This window comes from Thunnus albacares, chromosome 14, assembly GCF_914725855.1.
Source record: "Thunnus albacares chromosome 14, fThuAlb1.1, whole genome shotgun sequence".
In the NCBI taxonomy this organism is placed as follows: Eukaryota; Metazoa; Chordata; class Actinopteri; order Scombriformes; family Scombridae; genus Thunnus; species Thunnus albacares.
In genome coordinates, this window is record NC_058119.1 from 21,641,469 (window position 1) to 21,669,109 (window position 27,641).

A 27,641-nucleotide genomic window follows, 5' to 3' on the forward strand; every position below is an offset into this window, starting at 1 on the left:
ATATTGCCAGTCTCATCCTTTAACAGCATCACTGAAGGACCAATTTGGACCAATCAAATGCCTCTTTGGAGTGAGACTTTGGAGTGGTTAAATAAAGGTTTTCTAAAATGATCACTTTAGCAATTAGAGCAAAGAGGGCAGCTCACTCCACTCTGTGCACTGTATGAGTGTACACGATGCAGCTTTACTTCAACTGTATGTACACCGCTACCTTTGAACATATGGAAAATCATGGGTTAATATCTCTCCATGCGTGCACATGTGTATTCTCGCATGTGTGTGTGATGAGAAGCCTGACAAAATGAAAGGCAGCGAGCGGAGCAGGGTTCAGTACAGGCCAGACCTCTAGCCCTAATCAGGTTACATGATTAATGAGGGGGGGAAATGGGCTCATGTTGTATTAAGAAAATGTGTGTTTGAACCCAAAGCGGCGGGTATCAGCAGCCTAATGCATCAGCCATCGACTGGACACCTGAGAACCACGGTCTGCTGCGCTGTTAGCTCGGTCCCAGCGGAGAGACGTTGCATCGATTCTCCTAAAACTCCCTCGCATTCACTCACTTTCTTCCTGTTTCACTTTTCTTTCTCCTTTTCTTTTTTCATGTCTCGTTTTATCCTTCACGTCCTTCCATACCTTTCTTGCATTTCTTTCACACCTCTTTTGTTTCATTTAATTACCCCTTTCCTGCCTTTCTTCCCTTTTCACTCTTTTTCGGGTCCCTAATCTATCTTCCTCCTCTTTCCTTACCTCCTTTCTCCACTACGCTAACAGCCTCACTGGGTTTGCACACACTGTACAATAGCATCAGTGTTTTCTGTGTCTGTTTTTTGCTTCTGTGTGATTTAAGTTCATTTCTGGCATTGGAGCGATGGCCAACACTCAGCCCTCGCAACCCAAACACTGCACAGTCATTTAATCTCTGTGACTCGCTGCACCACAGGCTTGTCTGATATATTAGCTAGCGCTGCCTCATCCAATAAAGACTACATCCACTGAGTAAGTGTGTGAAACATACTGTAGTAGCAGGAATACCACTTTTCTGGCCTGGTTTCCATGACAAGGCAAAGGTTTATTCATTATTAATGTACCCAAGTTTCCACTAAAAAAATAAATAAATAAAAAATCATTAGATGGTTTTTTGTAAGCAGGGCTGCAGTTTTACCACAGCAAATAACACAGTGACAGTTACATTTTGACTCAGTATTTGGTCCTGCTGAGTGAAAGTAGCTGTTGTGTTATTGCTGGGAGCCAATTAGACAGTCTCTGTGGTTCTTTGAAGCTGACTGTATCTTGACACTCTCTGGGGAGGTGAGTTGTTATGTGCTCAGTAGCTGTAGCACATACACAGGAGCTGATGAGTGATTAGTCTGGATTCAAACACAAACACGGCTCAACCAGAGCTCTACTCATTTTACCCTAAAACAATATTCAGTTTAGCATCTTATCAACGGTAGCGATTGTGGTGCACTAAATTGTAGTTTTACATTAATTTGTTTGGGTTGATTTCTGGCTTGGCTGTGTAAAAGTGGCTGGTGAGTTTATTACTGTGAGGGATAGTGTCTGTGAGGAAAAGGCCAAAGGGTCACAGGGTCCACAGTTGCAAAAAGTGTCCTTTTGGCAGCATCAGGTGTGTTTCCGCAAAGTGAAAAGTAACAGTGTCAAGCGATGAAAACAGCAAAGCTGTATGAATTGAAATCAGGATACAAAGATGTGATACGGACAAAGTTGAATTTTTCCTCTTTGTGGTGTCATTTTCTCTGACTTTGCTACCTCGGTCATGTGAATGTGCCAAATTTATGAATAATCAGAGCGCAGTCTGTGTTTGCTCTCCTCAACTGAACCATCATCTCCAATGAGATAGTTTACTCTGAAAAGTTCCGTTACTGACTCTAACAAAGGAGAAGTATAAGGCGTTCATTAAAACAAAATAACCCCGGGCTCAGAGAATCAAAGCAATAACGCAGACGGGATAAATAAATAAATAAATGAATGAAATGAAGATCAGGGAATCAAGTCAGAGAAATGGTGAGGAGACCACAAGAAACCCTTGAGATATGGAAATAAACCTGCAATATATAGACAAACGATTAGCGTACCATGTCATCAGTAAAGATGATTCATTTTTGTAGCGTTGCACTCTGACGTACACACATGTGCACACACGTACGTGCACTGTATATGTAAACACACACACACACACAAACAGCACGCAGACACACAGACACACACACACACTCTCTCTCCCACTATGGATTCTGCAAAGACAGCAAGGAAAATATCTGTGTTTTGAAAGTATTACCAGTCATATTTTCATATTTCTTTCCCCCCGCTGTTATAATTTTCTCCCCTGTCAAACAAATCAAAACGCCAAGACCAAACGGAGGCTGAGGGAGCGGCTCAGATTTTCCACTGTCAGGTTCACAAATGCGCTGCTCTTACAAACAGGCTCTGTGCAAGGAGACATGACCTGTGTGCGTTTGTGGATCTTTGCACTGTGACTGTGCATGTATATGTGTGTGTGTGTGTGTGTGTGTGTGTGTGTGTGTGTGAATGTGGGTCTGACTTATCCTACTTTCAGGGACATATTTCAGACTAAAGACCAGTTAATTGGGGACGGCTTGTGCAACTGGGGACAAAAGCGTGTCCCCATTTGGGAAAAAGCCAATTTTTTTGGTCAGTGATTATGGTTAGGATTAGTTTAAGGTTATGGTTAGGCAAATAGTGGTTATGGTTAGGGTTAGGGTAAGTTTCCAGGGAATGAGTACTTCCCATTCAGTTTGAGCCCATATTTCCCTTTAGAAAGGCAAAATAATAATCATTCAATTTAATCTAGTCACTTGTATTAAAAGCTAATATCAAAGTAAAGCAAATTTAAAAATTAGGTTACTGTAGATTGACAAAACTGACTTGATTGATGCCCAGTGTAATTCTGTGTGAGTGTTTGTATGATGTGGTAGAAATGTAGTTTAGATTTCATGACAAGTGATTGTGTCTGGGACACAGATGTTTAACCACTTCAGTATTGGACTTCAGTTGATTTCTGTTCGTGCAGCTAACTTGAAAGGGGGATATTTTCATTCAGAAAAGTGAGTATTCTGAAAAATAAATAGTTGATTTGTACGTTTAAAAATCAAAAAAATGAAAAATTCAATAATGAATACACATTTTTTAAATGCTAAAGATTGTCATTCATGTTAATAACAGACAAAATGAAATCCTCTACATTGTATTGATGCTTTCCTCCACAAGCCATCTGCCATGCTACACCCAAACTAAATATATCATGGCAAAAAAAACTGGGATGATGAAGCAAGAGTCCATTTCATCTCCCAAACAGGATGGCCAGGCGATCGGCTGCCTTCTGGTTACATTTCCCCTCAGAGCGCCATCCGTCATCAAAGGGTCAAGGGTCAGGAGATTCATCAAAACAGTTTGTGCAGCCTGAGGTACACAGAGGAGCCTCTCAGGATTAGAGATGGCCTGCTGTGTTTATGGCTGTCTACATTAAGACCTATCACATCATCACCCAGGCCTGCTTGGTGTGAACTCATCAACCATTCCAATGGGCTGACACGGCAAACCATCATACACACAACTCTCTCACTGCACTTTCTTTCTCACCAGAGGAGGGAAAGAACAATCAAGCTGTACTTTGGTCACTGTACTTTTGAGCACTGCTCCTTTTCTCAGTAATTCTGTTCATTTGCTTCTATTTGTGCTTTCTATTTTAGATATTAACGTCCTCTGTAGGCTTACTGGAAAGAGGCAGAGCTATGTTACGTGTTACGGTGTATTCAGGATCTAATCAAGAAGATAATCATTTAATTATATGCAAACTGCTTTGGAACATTCACAAACTCTAGGAATTAACTAGAAGTTAATCATTTTTATTGAGCTATTCTGATACTCTCATATTTCCCTGACTATCCTACTGTTTGAGTAAACTTGCAAAGATTATTTTGTCTTTGTTTGAGTCAAGTCAATTTTTATTTGTATAGCCAAATATCACAAATTTGCCTCAGGGGGCTTTACAATCTGTACAGCAATAAAACATCCTCTGTCCTTAGACTCTCGATTCAAATAAGGAAAAAAAAATCCCTAAAAAAAAACTCTAAAGAGGAAAAATATAAGTTTATAAGTTTTCAGTACTTTCCAGTTAAAAGTGCCTACAAATGTGCAAATCTCACTTACTGTCATCAGTACTTTTTGCAGTGTATTTCCTGTGTTATCATCAAAGTTAACACAGTAGTGATGCTCTTGCTTTATGTTGTGGCCAGGATATCTGGTCACATGGTACTCATCCACAGATGATGGTTGATGCCTATTGTGTTTGACATGCGTTGATTGCTAGACAGCCGGTGTGGAAGAGGAACTTGCCTCAAGCATCCGAGTGGCCTATTTAGCACATTATTTAGGTTTTTATATTTTCTATAATATGATGTTTGTCTGGCCTTGTGCAGCAAAGTCTGGAGAGTGAGAGTTACCAAAACTATCTATATGATGAATTTATAACAAATAATGTTTAGTTCACATGCTGCTCAGCAGTGAAAAATCTTGCATTGACAAAATGGAGACCATATATCTCTCTGTGTGTCTCTTTCTCTCTGTCTTCTTGCCTAAAGATCTCCATTAGCTGGTGTTTGGACACCTGTAGGGGCTCGGGACTCGGCGAGGAGGGCTGTCAACGAAGGGCTTTGGTAAATCGAGAGATTATCCAAACAGTGGGACACTAGCTAATAAAAACAAGCCCCCTGTTCACTGCATTAGCACTGCATTAGCGCAGAGGGTATGGAGAATGGGGACCTGGGGGTCTGAGTGATGCACCGTCGAAAGCTGTTAAAGGGATCTTCTGTAAATTATTAGTGATTTATTACAGGCTTAGATTAGTTATTGGATTGTTTCCTTGTTTGAGGAAGGTGGGGAGGAGTGTTTAGTTGTAAGACAGCAGTGTTTAACCAGAGAAAGCCTGAGAAATCCATAACATTTATTAATGACCAGATTAATGAGGGTAGAGAGAAAAATAATGCTGCAGAGACATGTTAAAAAAATGATGTAAATACCTGTTACATTTTAAGGAAATTGCAATTCACAATTTATCTTTTTGAAAAGGCTGGCCATAAGTTTTTATTTTAAAGGATTATCATATTCTAAGCCTTTAGTCTTCTGCACTATAGGTGCATTCTGCATTTTTCCAAACTGACAGAAACTTAATACTTCTAGTTCTTCGGATGAGTTTCTTCTATTAGAACAAAAGAAATGTATTTGTACCGTTCTGACAGATATTTAAATCCCACTTATCGACCCAATCATATCTCAGTGGAATAAAAAAAAACAAAACAATGACAGCAGGTGACAAAATAATAATTAGGAAGCGGCTTGTTTTACAAGCGGCTGAGCTTTCAGAGTGTGCATGCTGCATATGAACAGGGCCAAAGAATACAGAGGGCACAGTATATTCTCTGCTGCGGTACAGCAGCCTCACTCTGGGTGTGTACGCTGGTCTTGGGCATAAACTTTAATTTCTGGCCATGACATTTATTAACTCCTACAAATACGACAGCTGCTGTTTTTTTTGTTTGTTTTTTTTCCCCTCAAAGCACGGAAAATGAAATCATCTAATTTCCTTCACATAACCTTGGGTTTTTTGTGAAGTTTCTCAGGGTGAATTAAGGGAAAGGTTTCAATGCATTAAATCATTTATTTACACAGTAAAATGCCTCCTTTTCCACCGGTGACCAACACAGCGTAGGAGCCTTAACACACTGTAATCCATTTATACAGTCAGTTAATATATGGGCAAGGGGTTAAGGGTTTAATTTAAAGCAAATTAGATTGGCTAAAATAAATCCGCTTCATGTTTCTGACTAATATACTTTATATGTGCAGAGTTCTTACTGTCCTCATGTTTAGCTTCTATACATTTTGAGAGCCTGTATGTGATATAAATGTCCCTAAAATAAATACATTACATAAATATATTCATTTATTTATTTCAAGATTTGCACAAAATATTTTTGCATATATTGTATGAGCAGTTTTAATGCCAATAACTGTTAGTGAGACAGCATAATGCCATTAGGGTATAATTGTTGGTCTCTGAGGTGCTAAGGACACTGCTGGCAATAACACTTGGAGAGAGGGGATTTGCCTTTTATTAAAAACTGCTTTGGTGACTGGGAGTAAATTCATTATCCGACTCTATTAGCTCAGCAGAGTGGGAATAAACTAGTGAGGAGGTACCACAAAATGCCTCAGGCAATGTGATTGTGCTACGTGTGTGTGCGTGTCTTGTTTTTTTTGTTTTTTTTTTTATCATGGCTCATAAACAACAGACAGTCTCTTTAGATTGACTGCTATCTGTTACCTCAGCAGTGGCTTTGCCTTTGATGCAATCTGAAATCAGACTCGGAGTCAATTTTAAAACCTGAGATGACGACCGCAATATCTGTGTATCTTCCTTTGTGTTGTCTACGGTTACACATACCGTATGTTCTGACACACACACACTTGCGTATGCGGTGTGGCCCTTAGCGATCATTTATCATAAATACATATACAGTCATTTATATCAGGGGAAACAGGCAATACTCGGCTCATCTTCTCCATCCCTCTATCCTGCTTGGATTTACAGCACAGAGCCCATTTCAGCCCCTGTAGTGTACATCCACTCATCTCCCACCACTTCACCTAGCTCTTTGACTCTACCAGCCTGTTTCTCCTTATAGCCCATAATAATCCCCCAAAAAGCCTCTCTGGGTCTGCGTTTCCCAACTCTCAGACAAGAAACACAATGGCAGCTCAGCCACTAGTACAGACAAGCAGAGGAGATCAGTCAGTTTGATGAATGCATACACATCTGTGGGAGATTTCCTCTGTAGATAAAATGAACACTTACTGGTTTTTAGGGGTTTTTTTTCTTTCCCCGTTATCCTCCGCTGCTGCGAGTTAAATATATAACTGAAAGTGTAGTTTTGCAAGAGACTGATTTGTTCAAGACTAATGAAATGACTTAATGAAGTTAAAATGAATGTCTAAAGTACAGTCTTGTTTAAATCTTCCTTTACATCATTTCTCAAATGTGGAAACTTTTTTAAAAGGTGCTGACACTTACGCTCATAATCTGTGGCTTAATAACGCTGCTCCAGGAACTGAAAACTTAAAGCATACAGCTGTTACAGTCACTACAAGTCCTGCGTAAATGCTAACAATCTAAAAGCGATGCTTTCAACGGCACCCTTGTCAGGTTGAGTTTGTTTTGTCATGGCATCCGGAACCACATAAGAGTCACCGGACCATTTAATAACAGAGAGCACAGTGCAATCCTTATCTGTAAAACACATGCCAGCCACGGCGCTGATAAAAGAAAGGGGTATTATCATGCTTAATTTAACCTCATCAACATGTCTCCTCTCTCTCCTCCTTTCTTTCCTTCACAGTGACTGCGCTGCGGTGTGGAGACTGGAGGTGAATAATTTGTTGGTGAGACTGTGACAGTGAAGGTAGTAGCCTACAGGGGTTTAGGGACCAGACTGTGTGGGCCGATCGGGTTGCAGTATTGACCCGAGGTCTGGCTTGAGTTGTAAGAGAAAGCTCGGAATGAGAAGCAAAGCCATGAAATAAAGAAAAATCAGTCTGTGTGTGTGTGAGAAGGAGAGAAACAGAGAGAAATAGGAGAGAAAAGGAGAGAGAAAAGGAGAAAGAAAGACATAAATAAAATATGTGAATATTATCTTTTTATATTTGTGCAATTAAATCATGAGGAAAGCATGTTGATATTTTAAAGAATTAAATGATAGACTACTACTGGTATATTTCACTGTAATAGGAAAAAAAGAGCATTTGACTGTAGTGAAGCAGCTTTATTTTAAAAACAGTGGAGTAACACGAGCCTTTCAAACTCCAGCAGCACTTTATGGTCGTGACTCTTTGTGGCCAAAGCAGAAATAAATACCCAACAATTCTCAGATTACAGTTTCTTATTACTAGCTATAAATCATCGTGATTAAGCCATCAGAAATACTTCTGCAATGTGAAATAGAGCCCTTTGTATTTAAACATAAAAAATCTTTCTCATAAAGGGAAGCTGCAGATGAATGAGACAATTGAGCATGAATGAATATTCAGCAGTATAACTGGAACCTTAACCTAAAAAGTCATGAAATAATGGAAGTTCATCATTTTCCGCAAAGGCTAAATATTCGAAAAGTAAATTAAAATGTAGTAATATGCTTACAATGTCATATGACAAACATAAAAGTTTTCGATCACAAACAAGAAATATGCTGCCCAAGTGTAATTAAATGTAAAATATTACAATTTCTGAAATAAATGCTATTTAAGATTTGTTTTGAACTAATTATATTCTCTCAGGAAAGATCCAAAAATATCCTCACAGACACAATTGTTAATATTCAATTATTTGGCTACAAACAGCTCTTTGATTTCTTTTGGATATTCAGACGACTTCACATTTTCTTTTGGCGTATTTCATTATTGTTATTATTCATTATTATTTTATATCTGATAAATTTGATGTTCTCTGTTTCTGAATTTATTCTTACAAACATTTTCATTGGGATACTGAGAAATGCTCCCCCAGTTTAACATCACATAATTCAGTATCTAATCATTGAAAAATAAATGAACACGTTAAGTTTTATAATGCTGTGAAACACCTATACACCTGTGTTAGAATGGAGTAAAAATGTGACAGAATATTGATTCCATTCAACCATAAGACAACAGCTAATGTTATCAGACACTTATAACATTGACAAGATTTCTCCCACACCATCACAGCTGATAAGGATTATTTATCTCTACCTACCCACTATTTAGTGACACTTCAATTGTGTCTCTGCTGCAGACACAATAGACGGACTGATGACAAGTTGAAACACTTTTTCTAATGGCTCAGAGACCTGTTGAGCCAGATTTTAAACTTGCTGCTCTGCACAGCAGTCTCTCCCGCTGCGCTGTGTAGTTCATTTGACCCCAATCCACAACTGACTTTCTCTGTTCTGATGTTTTACATTTACATGAAGCTCTGAGACTGTAAACTGCCTCAAAAGGGAAAAATTCAAACGCTGATCCCCACTTTATTTTTTCCTCTTTTTGTGTTCAAGGGACAAGACTCTGTGAGGCGACTGCCTTTCCACGTCGGGGGCCGATCAGGAACAGATGGACGGGGTGATGACCCCCCCCGGCAGGCGAGAGCAAGCGGCGCAACTGCCACTCAAAATGTCCGTGCGTGGATGTGTGTGAGTGTAGATTTGTGTGTCAGAGGACGACGGGGGGTTGTGTTATGGCTCTGAGGGTGCTACGGCAAACAGGGTCCCCATGATACGAATGACTGACACTCCGCCAACATCTGTTCCATGGAAAACACTCTCTCTTCCTCACTCTCACTTCTCCACTAACGATCTCCCTTACTCGGACTCCGTTGTCTCCCTCTGTCTCCCTCTGTCTCTTTTACACACACACACACACACACACACACACATACAGAGTTAGATGATCTTTTCATTTTACAGTAAAGCCAAGAGGAATGGAGAAATTAGATTAGGGCAGAATAAGATACTCCATTTATGATGTGGCTCTTTGCAGGGTTCTCTGCATGGTTGACAGAGGAGGCTGCAGACGGCACTGATGCCTTTACCCTTCTCTTCTCCTTCCTCCCTTGCTGGGGCCCCCCCCCCCCTCCCCACTCCTTGCTCAACGATCAGGTTTCTCTCCGTCCATCAGTGGAGAGGGAGAGGAGGAGGTGGGTTGTTCTGATCAATGGCAGGAAACCAGACGATGGGAAGGGAAGACGTGAAACAGAGAGGCCCCATAACCTACCAACCTACCTACCAGGATACCGCAATCACTTTTCTCTCTCTTCATCTATTTCTTGCGCCTTTCTGTGTTTTCCTATCTGTAATTCTCTCTCTCTCTCTCTCTCTCTCTCTCGCACGCGCTCTCACACACACACACACACACACACAGAGTCGGTCTGTTGTAACACGGTCCAGACACCACACATACAAACACGCAAACATGACCGCAAACATGCTGCAAAAAACACACAGCAGCACCTAGCTTCAGACTGTGATACACCAACACACACACACACACACTCATCACTGCAGACTGCACAAAGCATGTATAGTTTTTTTTCCCCTTTAGGCTGAATGCATACCTATTTACCTGTCTCTTCTGGGAGAATAACTAACAATATACAAAATTAGAATTTATTTTTCTTGCAGCTCTATGCAAATATCAAATATATTGCTTTCTGTCTCCAGGGGGCCACACATTCCAACACATGAATATACTTAGAAGCGAACGTGAGGGGCACACCTCACCCAAGATATGTGTAATTAGGGCAGAAGGAGAGAATAGCTGTCTCATTTGAGTTTATTAATTTGAGGTATTTTTATTACTGTTTATCGGCAGCATTTTATGGTGGACAACACCGCTGCTCGTTCTTTGAAACCATTAACTGAAAGAGTATTTGCCGGTTATTTAAATCTATCCCTCTGGATCAAATTATGCAGTATTAGATCTCTGCATCATTATGAAACTAACACTGATAATACAATGGGAAAAAAATGGAGACTTCATTATATTGAAAGACTGTACCGAACATGATCTCACTGCTTCATGTGTCAAATATTTATTGGAAAATATTTCACAACAGATAAGATGTGAGTGATTGCAGTTGCAAGTTTGACCGTGATGCATTGAGTGCATTCTTGTGTGTGTGTATATGTGTGTGTGTGTGTGTGTGTGTGTGTATGTGCACGTGTGCATGCATGTGTGCGTGAGTACATGCATCTACGTGTGTGTTTCTGATCTATACGGTGCAGACTACTGAGCTTTCTTGCCACCCCGGCTAACTCTTAACTCCTGTCAAAACAGAGAGCTTTAAATTGAATTAAGACTCCATGCTGCTGTCCCTGCTGAGCCCCCTAACCAACGCCTTTAACACCCTACACTGCTCTGGAACACACACATACACACACACACACACACACATTACATTCACAGAACTTTTACATGCAAGTACACATGTAGAAAGATGCACATACATCAACACTAACATCAATCTCGAAATTTTACACATACACCTAAACTTATAACAGCCAATGATGCTTTTTAAAATCAGCTAAAACACAGTGAACGAACACACACACACACACACACACACACACACACACACAGGGTACTCAAGTCACCAGAGATTATTTTAAGTAGGATGAGGCCGGCTCAGCCTTGAGACTCTGTCGCTGTTAATTCGCTGCAGATGAAACAGAGACAAAGATACCTTCTCAGTGTCTGTAATGCTGGAAAGAGTTTTTGTCAACTAAAGATTTTCACTGTCCTGTTTAAAGAGTTTGAATGAGAGTTATTTGGGTGGCTAGTTAAACTGAGATGTACGGTATATGCGCTGACGGCGAGGTCTGTGCTGGCGCTGGGACGGTCAGGTAGAGTGTCACAGAAAAAAAACAAGGCTGTTATCTTAATTTAGATTTTTTTTTTTTGGCATGAATGAATCCTCCTCTCATTTATATTTAAATAAATGTTCATACGTGAATCTGTAATTTGTAAAACTTCAATGCACAAGTTTTTACTGTATATTCTAATTTTATTGTCATGTATTGTCATTGTCATATATTGATATTTGCCAGTGCAGCTGCAAGAAAGTTTATCTCTAAAAGTCATGCATGCAGGATTTTTTTTTTCTTACTGTAAAATACAGGCTAATATGCATTTCTTTTGTTTGTATCCTGTAAGTGCTAGAAAACCTGCTCACAGGCAGCAGAAGACCCTTGATACTATTCAATTGCCAGCAGTAAATGAAAAACACATAAAATGTGAGTCACGTGTTCCAGAGAGCAGAGATACAAGCCAATAATTCTGCAATAATTCTGCGTCTGTGTCTGTGCTATGTCCACTGCAGTTTAGTTTGTGTTGCATGAGTGTCCAGGTTCTGCGTTTTATCCAAAGATCGCCCTCCAATTTGTTCTGTGTGTTGTTGGCAGTTCAAGTTGCTCTATTAGAAATCATGTTAGAACAATATTGTCTAAGTGAGACGGTCATTAATCATCAGGTTGACAAGAGCTCTGGACATTGTTGACGAGTAATGAGTGTTACTAACCTTTAATACATTTGGGCTGCTGTTAGTCAGCTGGATAATTAGTACATTGATGATGGTACAAAAATATTCTGTATGCCATCAGTTCAGATGATTATAGGTCATTAGTCAACCTATAAAAGGCAGGAGTTCTGTTTCATTTTTACAGTTTAAATATTGGTCTGATTCCACATGTTCAGAGCAAGGATTCAAAGCTTTGTTGCAGCAGCCAGAAAAATATCACTTCATTCCTGGATATGTGTATCTGTGTGTATTTGTGTTTGTTTGCACAATAATTCTTTATTTCTATTAAATTCTGTTTGAACATGTACATTTTAAGTAATAAAGATCACTTGTTTAAATAAAAATTCTACAAACTTGTCTGTAAATTAATTTATACTGAAGATGTTTTTAGCAGAAACAAGTTTCTAGTTTTATCGTTATTCTCTTAACATAAATTTTGCTAAGTGTTACACATGACACAACACATTATTAATGAAGGTTTGTATCAACTACATAAATTTATGAATGAGCTGTTCAAGTCTGGCTCCCATAAATGAGAGTTAAGTGGTGTGTGGGACATAACCTTTGCTTGGGGACTGAGCAAAAGGTTACCGCAGTGCGTGTGTGTGTGTGTGTGTGTGTGTGTGTGTGCTTGTGCATGGTGAGTATTGAGCAAAGGCCACTGCAATGCAACCTAACACCAGCTCTTTGTCTAAGCAGAAGCTCACCCCAGACTGCTAACCAGAGCGCCTCACTCTTTTCCTAATGCAATTCTTTAATAGTATATTTGATTTTCATTTCAAATTACAATTATCTGCTAAAATTACATGAGCTTAAATTACTTAATTACTTATAATTAGTCAAATTAGTATCATTTGTTTTCTTGTCACATTTTGCAGTTTTCAATTTCATTATTATTTTCATTTTTTGCTTCCTGCCCCAAACCTGAAAAAATAATTTTTATATCAGTAATTATATTTAGTTCAAAGTGAATTCTGTGTTAATGTAAAGCAGAGCCTGTTATGCTAAATATATTTTATCACTAACAATAAAATTCACAGGTTTAATGGGCTATACAGAGTTCAAGGATTTCCCCCAGAGACAAAGAAACAACAGGATGTAAAGGTTAAGACCAGAAAACCTCTTGCCTGTTATATACTGCTCTGACATTTAGCTTTTTTTCACAATTTATAAAGCACCTGTTTTATGAGGGGAAAAAACAAAGATATAAGACTTATAACTTTAAGCAACTTTTCATGAGGTGAAACACTGATACTAAAAGAAGTGAAACACCCATAGTATGGCTTTTAATTTTCCCACACTGTATTCAGGCATGTGTTACAATATCTACCATAAAATGTTTGCGTGTGGCTGCGAGTGTGTGTGTGCGCACATGTGTTTTCCGTCCCTCCAGAGACATGATAATTGTTTGTTGTGATATTGTAATGAAGCCCTCAGGCCCTCTTAAACTAATCAGCCTCTCTCTTTCTCTCTGTGCAGATAGATCAGTTGTCAGGGCCGTGGGCAGTACCGCGCAGTGAAGCACAGCGTCTGCCTTTTGGCCTTCGCCTTGCGTGACACACATTCCCTGCCATTCCTGCCTAACATGTTAGCATGCAGCCTGCCTATCAATCAGCCAGTCAACTCTCCCATTCCAAGCTCCAGCTGTCGTTCCTTGTCGATCTGGAGGTGATGATACATGAGCAACATTTTAAGGTAATACCGCTCATAATGCTGCCAACAATTACATCAATGGTGTTTGAAGGGTTTTATACAAATGTTATATGTCAGCTTGTGGTACGGTCATTATTTGAAATGTGTCAGTCAACAATTCTAATGAGTCTTATCACATTACTCTGTAAAGTTATTAAAATATTAGTCTGAACAGTTTTATACCATTTTTTGGAAGAGGAGAAATGTTTCATTTTATAAAAATTCATAATTATTTTGTCCTATGCAGGTGCAAATCTTAGTTCCTTATTAATACATTATTGCCTCCTATATCTGACCTCTCCTGCATTTCTGAGTAAAAAAATAAAGTATTGACATAACACACAAATCATACTGCAGATTTGCATACTGGACTTTTCAAGATGTGAAAGAAAGTCAGAATGAATAAAATAAATTTGAGTACAAATCCAGAATTTTTATTCCTACATATATTGGCTGATATTGTATGTTTTTACTTTTTCTTGCATGGCTATAATTTGATGTTCATGCATTTTGTAATATAATGAGAGATTGCATATTTACATGTGGTATTCATAATGTTCAAATCTTTTTCAAACCTGGACTTCAACCATATTTTTATCCACTTTTCTAGAGTAATTTTGAAGTTTTGCCCTGATCTTGCATTTGTTAACTGATCAAATCATACAAATGCATTTAGTTTGCTTGCATGGGAAAATCAGTTTACTCTCCCGTAAATTAAACAGTTAGCGGCCAAAAACATGTTTTCAAACAGTTGCATAACAGGATAATATACTGTACAGAGGCAACAAAATGACCATTTTCTGAGAAAGATATATTACACACGCACACACACACACACACACCACAGACACTGTCCATCCACTGACCTCCTTCCAGGAGCAACTTCCTGTCCAAGGTCCTGCACACATCTTTTTTCATGTTTTATATTCCATACTTTCTGCATTTGTTTCTGTTATTGCATTTGTGTGTGAGTGCAAGAGACCTTGTGTGGTACATAATGGACACATTAAATTTCACACATTTGCCATGGGCCATGTGCTTGATCTTACACACACACACAAATGCAAAAACACAAAGACATAAACACATAAACAGGAAGGCAAAGACAAAAAAAACCCAGGTATGTTAAATGTTTCATGCAAAGAGAAATTCTATAAATAAAATGTACAATTACTCAGTAAAAATGTGTGTCCCATTAATAAAATCAACAAATGCGGTATTGCACTTTTTCTTGGCAAGGATCAATATTCAGATAAAAAGTAAATTGTTGAGGACAGGTCAGGGCTGTATGGATTTGGCCAGCGGCTTACCAAGCTTACAAAACAGATTACCCTCCAGAGAACGAAGAGAAAGTTAAACATAAACAACACTGGTGTAAATTAACTCTCAATGAGGATCTGGTTCTGTGGCATACACCATGTGTCTTATATATGTGTGCATGTGTGCGTGTGAGTGTGTGTGCAGTGCTTGTACTTGTATGATGATGATGACCATGATGACGGTGATGATGATTGGTTAATTGTAGGCAGCTTGCAAGTGCAATGTAGAGCTTATGTTGTGTGTGTGTGTGTGAGTGTGAGTTTGTGTGTGTGTGTGTGTGTGCTGTTCACAGGTTGCAGTGCAAAGGGAGTGGCCTGCGGTGGCTGTGAGAGGCATGTAATATGTTTAAATGGCGCAAAGTAGTGTTTGGAGAATTGGTAATTACTTACATCCCTTTCTGGCCATAGGGACACTGTCCAGATCTCCCCCACACACATACACTTATAAGCACATACAAAACATGTATACACCACTATGAAACCCAGTCATACACACAAACATACGTGAGTCACTCTGCCAATCAACAATCATCCACAGTAGCCAGCATGAGAAGAAGACAGAGAACACAGGCAGACAGGAAAACCTATTTGTAATTACACATGTGACTACAATGTGAAGAAACACTTTTCACCTTACATAGCTCTGCATCTTCCCTGGGGGGGCCAAAGGTCACCGAAGATGAATCCCGTTGCCCTCTACTGGTTGGCTGCAGCACAACCTGGAACTCCACCCACATCAATATCAACCATTGCAGCATTTTTTTGTGGGGGGGGGGGGGGGCAACAATAATTTATGTCTAAATAACTACTATTTTTTAACTGATTTTATTGTAATTGTGTAATTAGGAACATGTTTGCATTAAAGGTAGAGTCAGTCATTCTGGAGAGAGATTGTTGATATTTGAAGTAAACACCTGAACAAATACATCCCTCCCTTCATGCTCCTTCAGAAGCCCCGCCCCCCAAATTCATGGACGCACATTGCCAAGGCAACGACAAAAAGAGAAATATGGCGGAATTCAAAATGATGCGTCAGCTGTAGAATCACTTCTGTTCTTCTCGCACTTTATCTCCAGTGGAAAAAAACAGTCCATCCACACTCTCCGCCTCTCTGCGGCCTTCCTACTTCTCACTCGACCTGCGTTCAGCGTCTCTGTCCACAGAAGCAGCCGTCTGTCAGCTGCAGCTCCTGGGGAGCTGAGAGGACAAACCGCCTTCACCAGACTGACTGACAGCAGAAATTTACTGAACCGAAATAGTTTGCATGTCAGCTCCACGGGAAAGAAATAGACAGTGTTTGTATTTATTGATTCATTGATACGGCTAATAAGTTGAAAACACATATACAGCTGGATATTTGTGTGATTTAAACAGCTGCCTGCTCAGATTACGCTTCACTAAATGTGACAGAAACAGACTCGGAGCGTAAAGAAACGTGGGGGGTCTCTGTGAGACTGTCTCGGATCCAGTGTGGATTGATACATTTAATAAAATGGAAGCGTATCTGTTCCATGAGAAAAGACTTCCTATGAGAATTGGCCACAGCCTCTCTATCCAGTTCACCAGCCTGTCATATCTTCACACAGACAGCTGCTCTGATGACTTCCCCCTGCCATGTGCACGAGCACAAACGCCCCCTGCTGATCGGCTGTAGTAGTGTTGTGTGGCTCGCTCCAGGCCACTGTGTTTACATGCCCATTTACAGAGCCAGTGCTGTGTATGAACACCAGATTTTTTTTTTCAGCGCGCACACAGAAGGGACAGCTAGCGGACTGTGAGGAAATATTCACTGAATTTGACAAAAAGTGTATTGGATTAGAATCGCTGACTTCACCTTTAAGTTAATTGTATTTAGGAGTGCACGTGCAATTTATTCAGTCCTTGGCTAACGGTGTTAGATACTTCATGATCACATTTAGATGAAGTGATGAGTGTTATTTTTCTGCTTGACAATATAGCCCAAACTCTGATAAGCTCAAAAATCTGATATACCACTACATTACTTTACAACAAGTTAGTAGAAAGTCACTGTTTTGGACAATCTGCCTTTAGTCAAGTTCCCTGGAAGTCTGAACACTCCTGACGTAGCTAATATATGAGTACTGATCCTCACCAATAGGAAGCAAACTGAGAAAACTAGAGACATGTAAAGATTGTGATGTGATGATTCAAAGACTGTATTTCCCTGGAACATTAACGATTTGATGGCTCGACAGGTTTCCACAAATTGCATGAAATGCACACCAATTACTAAACAGCAAAGTTCATCCACAAGTCCCTACATGGCACTAGCAGCTTGGTCACGTACGACTACTTGTGACGCAAGATGAACTACTGTCGCTGGAGAGCTAGCTGCTAACACGTCAGTGCTAGTTAGTCACAGTAGTTCTTAAGTAAAAGGAAACAGACAAAACAGTCATCGAATATCTAACATAACTACGCCTTGTTAAAAGTTTAGGCTGTTGTACATTCATCCCATTGATCATTTTTGCACAGAATGAAAAAAAAATGTTTTCAAAAAGTCAACGTGAGATAGATATTTAAAGGATAGTGCTCAGAAAACCAACAGAAAATGAATCTTCAATTCAGCAGCAGTCAGGCAGCAAAGTGATTTATAGCCGTGTGCGTGTGTGTGTGTGTGTTTTGGGTGAGAAGGTCACAGGTGGCGCCAAACTCGATTTCGGATTGAGTGTTTAACTTGACTTTCCACTGTCTCTCTTTTACCAGTTCTGGCACTTAGTACAAGTGAGACATCGAGACGTGACCACAATACCACATTCTGCGTAAGAGGACCTTTTTCTCACTCATAATATTGACTCTGATAATGTTTTCATCGCTACGTGGCAACACCAGATCAGATGAACAGCATTCTGCACAGACCAAATACACAGCGGCTTCTACATGAGTGAAGGACAGAACGACTTATGTTCTGTTCTACCTCTAAATCAATAAAAGACACTCTTTCACTTTTCCTGAGTTGAGAAGCATGTGTGTGCTGTTCGCTCATCAAGACACGCGCACTTGCCCTGCTCTTAGAGGTCTATCGTTTTGAGTGTTTCAAGGAAATGGACATGAAAATATACAGAATTGGCTGTAATTATATGTGAAGGTTTATTTAAGTTTGAGGGTAACGTGGAGAAAAAAGACAGACGGACAGAAATCCAGATGAGGGTCTTGTATGCATGTCGAGCAGAGTGGGTTAAGCCTGTGTGTGAGTGTGTGTACTTGTCCATGTATGTGTGTCTGTATTTCACATTGTGGCTTGATGATGTTGTCTGGGCCAATCTGCCGGAGTGAATGGTTTGAATTTACTAGCCCGCGACAGTCAAATTGTCCTAATCACTAAGTAAATAGATACTTCCCCAAGCTATCAGGGCACACACGCCGACAAAACTGCCAGCGAGGAGGAGGTTGAGGGGTGAAAAAAAAAAGGAGAAAACTTTCACTGTTAATTGTTGTTTTCCTTCTTATTCCAACCTAAAAACACCCGGTGTAATTATTCATAAGTGCCACTTTGATTCGGGCAAATTTGTTTGAAGGAGGCTTAAGGTGTTTCGCTTGAGTTATTCCCTTACAGAGTTTGGGTTGTGCATGGAGGGTCCTTTGCTTGCAGCGTTTTCAGTTAAATTGAAGCTGAGAGCCGGGGGTTGGATAGAATTACACACCTTGTGCCCCTTTCTGAATGACTTGCCTCTAATCTAACCCAATCTGGCTTTCTCCAAACCTTATGGTGCTATATTTCTTTACATGCGTTGGGTGTTAAGATAGGATAACAACTGATGAAGATAATCCACTCAAATGAATTAGATTTGTTAAAAAAAATGCTTTTAGCTGAAGTGAATCCACCACCTCTTGTAAACATTTAATTAAAGTTTACAGTGGATTACGTCCTGAAATATGAGTCTATCTTGATTTAAAAGCACAAACAAATGCGCACACTCATAACACAGGAAATTTGCGAGGATAAGCATCCGCAACGAGGCAATTATACCACATTATGTTCCTTTGCAAATAAATAACAAGTATAATTCAGCAGTAAATCAATCTTTCAGACAGTTTCAGATGGTTCATGTTCTAAAATTGAATTACCTAAAGGCCTTTTACTGTTAAAGTGAAAACATTGTGTACTGTCATGTAATTTAAAGCATAAACACTCCAAACACCTTCAGTTTCTTTTGATGACACAACTGACGGCATGCGGGTTCTTCATAAAACATAGCAACAGACATACAGTACATACTGTATGTGGTGTTGGAAATCAAGGCATAGTGATTTGAACATTAGAGTGTAGCTCAGGCCAAGCCAGCAACCCTACACCAGAGTATAGAGTGTCTGTCATGCCTGGTTTACACTAGGACCATGTCTGGAACAGGAGAAGTGAGGATACCGTGACATACCAAGGACTAAAACTCTGAAGTTGAGCACATCTCGCACCATGTTGGGGAGGGGATTACAAAAAATGCCACTGAGTACATCTGACACACATCTGATGTTTTGTCATTTTTTTCACTTTGACATTTTAAAGGGTAAATTCACAAGTATTCTAGTGTCTGACGGCCTGACCTGAGGGTGAAATTCAATGTATGATGAGCAAAATGTCATTACATGGGGAAATATGAGCTGCAGGACAGTCATAAATCCATTTTTAAAGTTTGCTTGTATTTATGGTTGATAAAGTGCTATAAAATTAAACTGTGGCTTGGCTAATTAGCACACAAAAAATAAAATCTAATTTAAAAAAATAAACACGCCTTTTGACATCATGGGCCGTTATCTGAGGATTCTCGAGCAAAAAAAAAAAAAAATCAGTACAAGATCGTCTAGACACTTATGTATCAGATGTCCACATAATGTGGCTTATAGGAGCTCCCAGTCTTCTTAACGTACCTAAACAGCAGCCATGAGCTTAACAGTCTAACATTAACGACCACAGCAAATACCACAGCCAGCGTTTAAACTGTAAACTGTAAATGAGGCAGTCCAGGTTGTGTGTGTGTGCGTGTGTGTACAACAGTAAGAACTATACTAATAGCTTTTTAGCAGTTAGTAATAGAGACAAGGCTTTTACTGCATGTGTACGCATGTGTGTGTCTATGTATCTGTGAGAGGGTGTGTGTGTGTGTTTATGGGCTAATTAGGATTGGAGTTACACATAATTAGTTTTGTGGCATTCCCACAGCACAGCGTATCGTGTTACAGCTCATATGCATAATTAGGGAAAATAAACATTCAGGGCTTTGGATGGCTTTTATGAATCTTTCAACGCTTTGCTTGTTTTTCCCTCTTTCTCTACTCCCTCCTCTATTCCCTTTATTTCTCTTGTTTTGTCTAACTCACACACTGACACACAAAAACGCAATGTGAAAGTGTATGGGGGGAAGAAGGGGGGGGTAACATTTCCGTTACATCTGCATCAAGACAAAAATACACTTTCACATTCATAAAAGACAGTGAAGACAGAAAGCAGAGTGACTATAAAAATCTAATGGAGGATAAATTAAGATGTAGGAGCCAGAGACAATAAACTGTTTTTTACAGCGACTGACACACACAAACACACACAAACACGCACGCACACACACACAGAGCACCGTCCCTATTAATAGTTAAAGTCTGGTGGTAAGATAGCTTTTTTTTTTTTTTTTTCTGGTTCTAATTTTAGAGTACACATCTGGTTTTGGAGATAGTGATAGTGAATTGACTTAGACAAATTGACCTCCTCTATAGCGCCACCTGTGGCATCGGATGACTGACAGTGTCCATGCTAGAAACAACACTGAGAGCCCATCACACTTTTGTGACACAAGCATAAAAAATAAACTCATGAATAGTGTTGACGTGGGAGCGATGGTTACATTTTGCAGTTAGAAATCGTGAAGTAAAAATAAACCTTTTCCTTCTTTGCCGTTATGTTTCTCTCTGAGTCCTCAGGCGTATTTTTTTTTTTTCATATTGGCGCTCCAGAGCAGACACATGATGTCAATCCTACTATTTATTATGTTTATTTTGCTCTCTCTCTTCATAACATACTGGAAATGTCAGCCCCAAGGTTCTAGCTATGTGTCTCTTGGCTGGACATTAAAAGACATGACAGCGAGGAGTCTATTTTTCCTCTGTGTGTGTGGATGTGTGTTTATGTGTGTGGATGTTACTGACAGATTTTTCTTTACACTTCACGCTGACATTGACATTAGCCATTTAGATCTGTGTGTATTTGTGTTTCGCCAGAATCACAGGCCATGCTCACTTTGCTGCAGCTGACGGGTGTATTTGTTTGTGTATTTACGGGTGTGCGTGTGTGTGTGTAGGTCTGCCGCCATATTTACAAATCTCTCTAATGAGAAATTATTGAGGTGCAGCATTGAATTTTATTTGCACCGGCTAATTTGTTTTTCCAGGTAACATGTCCATATTTTAAAACTGGCTATTGCTCAACACATGAAATGAAATTTCAGAGCAAGTGAAAAGTTATCCTCCACCCCCATCTGTCCATTCCTTAGAGTTGTGTTTACAAGGTTGATTTTAAAATGGTTGTGACCTGCGGGTGTTTATAAGGCAAGTTTAGCTTGTGAACATCTCAGAAGTCACTGAAACAGACTCACTACAGGCAAAGAAATTAGTTCCAGAGAGGGGGGTGAGGGGGGACTGGGGGAGGAAATGGGGAGGTAAAGAGAGAGGAGGGCAATGGAGAGATGAGGTAGAAAGGGAGAGCAGGGACAAGACTTTTTCATATATGTCTGTGTGACTGTATGCTTTGTTGTATTATTTAAATGTGACATAACGTGAAATCGTAGACATACAAATGCATGAACATTTATATGTGTGCATGTACATGTATGTGTGGTAGGGGTGCTGGTGTGTTGGACAGAGAGCAGATGTTGAGAACGTGCTGACTTGATAATCAGCCTGCCATTAAACATGTGGGGGGTTTACATGCGTGTGCGTGCAAACACCCGAGAGGTACATGCTGGTAGCCATGTCTTAATGGAGAGGATTACCTCAATTCAGTTAAGAAACAAGTGGTAGCATGTGCACACACACACACACACTTTTCTCACCCACTTACCTCTGACAGGCTGCCCCCTAAATGTTCTAAGGTTGAGTCCTGATTTAAGATCATGTATTTCAGGCTCATTAAAATATACAAACTCCTTGGAAAATGTTGAACTTTATGCTTTTTTAAAGTAGATATTAACAAGAATAGATATCGATTGTGCATGCTAGATTGATAAACAGTATACAAACATTTAAAGAGCCCCTCCAGACATGTTTTAAGATGTATAAAAAAACTCTACTTTGAATAATAATTTGTGTCTGATATGTTTTTTCAACAAATAAAAGTTCAATTATCTAATTAAAATCCTTGAAATTACATCTCCTCCTTCTCTCACATTAAAAATTCCAGGATCTATAAATATGCAAATATTTCCCTTTTCAGAAGTTTAACTGCTGGATACAAGATGTCTCCTAATCCACTGTAAAGTCCATTCTCAGTGTTTGTGCACTGGAGGCCTCAAGTTTCCACATCAGACTTGTGTAAGTCGAATATTGGATTAGGATTGGCTCCAAACTAGTTGTGATGTCACAAATCCTGCTTGTAGGCCCACCCCTTAAAATCAGATTTTCAGTGAGCACAGAGAAACTTTCCACTTTGAACAGATGAATGTAAAAACAGCCTTCTAGTGTCAAACTCTGCACATACATCATTATGCACAGTGAAGCTCAAACATCCAACTGGGGGAATAACAAGAAAACATATTTTTGAGTGGAGGGGGACTTTAATAAATGGTTTATAACACACTATAATGTGGCATTAGAAGGACATTTTGTGTTTTTAGTGTTTATTAATGTGCCATATTTGTTAGCAATTATAACCTCTCCTATGAAGATATATTAAATATCATGACAACTGTGTAATTCGTTATAAACCAGCCTCCATATGTGAGTGCCGACAGGAGGAGTTATAGTTAAGAACAAAAACATGAATAAACACTTATATCTGCTAACAAATACATTATAGTGTAGAGTAGTGTGAACCATTGACTGTACATAAAGGTGGATGTCATGACAGCTCCCCGAAAGTGAGGCCAAAACATCTTGATTGCCCCCTGGTGCCTGGCTGCAGTACAGGCCACAAGTCCCGCCTCCTCCATGTTAGCGGATGGGACATGAGCCAAACTAAAAAGTCAAAATAGACGTCAAATATGTTTTTCCCAAATAAGGTCATTTTAGGTAGTAAAGAACGCCATGACGCCATGATTGACAGCTGTGACAGCTGCTCTCAAACCTCTGACAGGCGGTGGGATGACTGAGGGGGCGTGTCCCATGGGCCGTCATCCCACCACCCAACTTAGACTCTGGCTCCAAATGATGTCACACAAGCATGATGGCAGCTCCTGGAAAGGAGATATTTTGGCTTTACTTTTGCATAGCAGTGGGATTGGAGGCACATCGTCCATATTTATATACAGTCAATGTTGTGAACAAACACACAATTTATAAAATGTTTGCATACTGCTTATAAAACCTAAATAGGGGGACTTAAAATAAAGTGTTACCAATCGTACTTTTCATTCTTCTTAGATTTTTATTTGCCTGTGGAGTAAGATGTGAGGCCTTATATATTGTGTGCTTTTAGTACTGCTCGTTTTGCTCTGATTATGCCAAGCAGGATTACTGTAGTCCATCACACAAAGAATGAATTGGATTTGGATTTGAAGTAGTTAATTTCAGCCAAGGTCACATAAACACCGCCTGATAGAATGGATTTGATTTCCATCATATTCACCGGGGACAGATACACTTAACTCTACCTACACACACACCCACTCACACACAAACACAGAGGCACCTGTAAAAGCTGAACATTAACGTATAGTGATTACTTATTTCCACGGAGAGTTGGGAGGGATAAAGCTGTGAAAGAAGAAGAAAAAAAAAAAGAAAGAAAGACCATAGACACACACATGTGCACATTCAGTCATTGCTGAGCCCGTTTTGTTTAACAGCTGCACTTCCTCATGACTCCGACTCAGCACATTTCCATCAGCCACCTTTGCCAGACCACAACACACTCCAACAGCCTACTTCAACACACACACACACACACACACAAAGCTGAGTGCATTAGCTGTGTAGATTAATGAAAATGTCCTGCTGAACAAGGAAGAGAATACCTTGTACTGTGAAACTGTTTGCAGACTGTTGTATGAGTGTGTGTGTGTGTGTGTGTGTGTGTGTGTGTGTGTGTGTGTGTGTGTGTGTGTGTGTGTGTCAGAGGCGAGAACAGCATGTTTAGTCTCAAACCTTGTTTCTCACTGCTACCACTACTACTCTTTTCTCTCTCCCTCTGCTTGTCAAGTCTTCTTGCCCCTCCCTCTTTCACGCTCCCTTGCTGGCCATTCATTTACACTTGTCAAGAGGTAGCCATTAAGCCCAAAAGCCTGCACCGAAATTTTATTACAAAACCATTTGTATCCCTGAAAGAAAAATAAATTCAACGTTCCCTCCGACTGCATTAGAGCCGCGGTTTGGTGATTTGTTTAGGTTGATAACACTTACGGCCCACCAGCCACTCAAACACTGATGGAAAATAACTAGGCTTTCTTTCTGTCTTCCTTGCTTGCTTTCTTTCTTTCTTAGGGGCCATACAAGGGCCCTTGTCTGAATGTTAACCAGCTGGCTGTAACATAAAGTCATACTTTATTTGACTACTATTAGGAGAACAAGACATCTAATGAAGAGAGCTGTTTATGCACAGTGGGTCTATGTCTGTGGAAGAGAGAGAAAAGAAAAGGAATGAAAGAAAGAAAAAGAGAGGTGGGAGAATTGGTCTCAATAAAGCAGTTGGATATGCTCAGAGCTCTCGTAAAACCAAGTGGGCCCAATCAAAACGACCAGGAGGGAGAGGACTAACAGGGCAGATCTTGTCCCGAAAGTGTCCCGCTGACTGTTTGGTGCTGCTGTGAAAATATGTGTAGATTTTTGTTCTGTTTGCAAGGGTGCATGTGAGTCTCTGCATGCTTTCATATGAGAAAAGTGTTTTATCCATTCAGTGTTTCACCCCAGAGCTACACATTCTTCCATCCCTGGCTCAAAAACTTGAGTTCGACTGATTTCCAGACTATTTGTCTGGCTGTTTCATGGCCGAAGTGATTTCACGACAGTATCCATATGCAGGCGCGGGCGGATTGGGGTTTTATCTTCCCGACATAGTAGCAATTGTACAATGTGATGGCCTTGGAAAAGTAATGGCTATTCACATGGAGCTGCCAAAATGAAACCCAACTCTAGATGACTGGGAGAATGTTCCCACATCTCTTGTTAAATTGTCTGTCTGCTCATTCATTTCTGCAATTGTTTTTTCCTTTCGCTTTCTTTCTGTCTGTCTTTCTTTTCTTTAATTTGTTATCCCTTTCTTTTGCTCTTGGCTCTCTCTCTCCATTGGGCTTTGTTTGAAGTCTGCTTTAGGCCAGTAAAGGGACTCCCCCGTCCTTCCCGTGGCAGTATAAATGACAGCTAGTGAAACACGATACACTGGCCCACCATTTTTTTTTTTTAAAGCCCCTGATAACCATGCCGCTCACTCTGTTAATCAAATTCATCGTAATTGTCATCCACAGATTTTTAAGGGGACGCAGAGGGGAAACCATAAGACGAACCTTTGAACCTGTAGCCCCGGGGTCAGCGCTTGTGTGTGTCTTCTGGGATCGTCTGAGAGTTTGTATTTGGTCATGCTGAGTTAAGAAGCTGCGTCTGAGTTCTGGAAGGAGAGTCTCTTAAGGGAGCCTATCATCCACCCACTCTTTGTCTCTCAGTCTGGTTGTCTGTTTCTATGTCTCCCCATGTTAAATCCTCCCACCCATTCTGTCTGTTTTTACTTTTTCTCTCTCTCATGACTGCCTCGGTCAGTGGCCTCATTTTCCCTGTGGTGTGAAAAAGCTAATTTCATCCCAACTGTTATAAGATTGACTTGTGTTTTGTGCCATTTTTACGACCAACAAGTGACACAATAAAACACTTTTCTTCACCAAGGCTAATCATTTTGATTAACAGAAGTGAAGAAAAGAATAAAGGAGAAGAGACAAGCGCTTATAGGAGATGTGTGCTTGGGTCATGCTTGTTGTTCCATTCACATGTATGTCATCTATTTTTCCTGCTATTTTTTTCCCACTAATTTCTCTATGTCCTTTGGCAAAGATTAACAAAAAAGAGAAATAACAAATGATAAGACTAATATTTGCAGTACTTAAACTTATCTTGTCTATAATTACAGTCATATAATGTACTACTTAAATAACATACAAAGTATTTCCTCATGAACTTATTTTGTAAGAAAAAGAGTCAGGATCACATATTTTAGTGGCCTTGGATATCTCATTTTTGAATGGAACTCCAGATTTTGACACCATGCCACCGCACACTTCTGACCATTTCTCATTTCTCAGATCAGCCGCAATCCCAAACCAACATGTGGCTGTTCGATCATCTGTCTGACTAAGGCTTGAACGGCTCTGCAAGAGTGGGAGGGGTGGCTGGTGTCTGATCTGTGAACGATTCAAAGTCGATTCTGAATGTCTCTAAATAGCAACAACTGATGTTTTGCCAGACGCTAAATGTATCAATCCTGTGCTGTGCAACAAATGTTAACTATATTAACTAATTAACTAACCAGGTCAAACACGTTGTGCACCTGCTGTGCTCTTAAATAAAAGGCCATTCAGATGCTGAATGATGATCCGTGTGCTATTTTGTTTTGACACTGAAAACAATGCAAAACTATCCTTTGTGAGACTAATTTGGATATGTGAGAACGTATTAGTCGGCTATTTTTACACTACACAATGAAGAGTTCAGGGTAGAGGGAGCGACAGAGGATGACAACCAATGAAAGATATGAAACACATGAAGGCGCCAATAAATGACATGTGGTTACGCTCTTTTTGCGCCACCAAGAATCCAGCGAATGAAATTGAAGCGAATGAGCAAAACTCCCACTGGACAACCTGCATGACTTCACATCACTCACTGAGTGTTTCACAGTGTAAAAGACCGTATTACAGCACCGAGCAAATATGCACTTTATCGCCTACTCAAGTCTTTGATTTTCCTTTCTGCCCCATTTGGATTGACATAAATTGTGCAATATGGTAGTCTTGATTTCTGCTCCAGGCGGACAGGCAGCTGGCTGGAGGGAGGAGAGACAGAGAGAGGGATGTGGGTCAGTTAACTACAGAAATTTAATACTGTCCATCCCATATGAAGCATCTGAATAGTGACTGTGTTTATGCGTATGAGCGTATCGATTCACACACACACAAGCTACTGACCACGCGTTTAACAAGGCGTTCCAGTGATCCTGCAGGCACAAGTGTTTACCCAAAGTCCTGACCTTCTTGCACCGACACTTTCACTGCTGATATAAATACCGCACGCACACACACATACACACACACACACACACACACCCAGCAGCAGCAACGATGCA

The 27,641-nt window shown here is 40.0% G+C and overlaps 1 long non-coding RNA gene across 1 annotated transcript in view; it reads left to right on the plus strand.

The window, feature by feature from the left end:
- The window catches only part of LOC122996540, a 48,826-nt gene extending 38,265 nt beyond the window's left edge, over positions 1-10,561 (plus strand). The window contains exons 4-5 of the long non-coding RNA XR_006407023.1: positions 7,438-7,465; positions 9,127-10,561. This is a non-coding gene — a long non-coding RNA (uncharacterized LOC122996540). The remainder of the gene's footprint in view (positions 1-7,437; positions 7,466-9,126) is intronic.
- Positions 10,562-27,641: the final 17,080 nt, after the last annotated feature.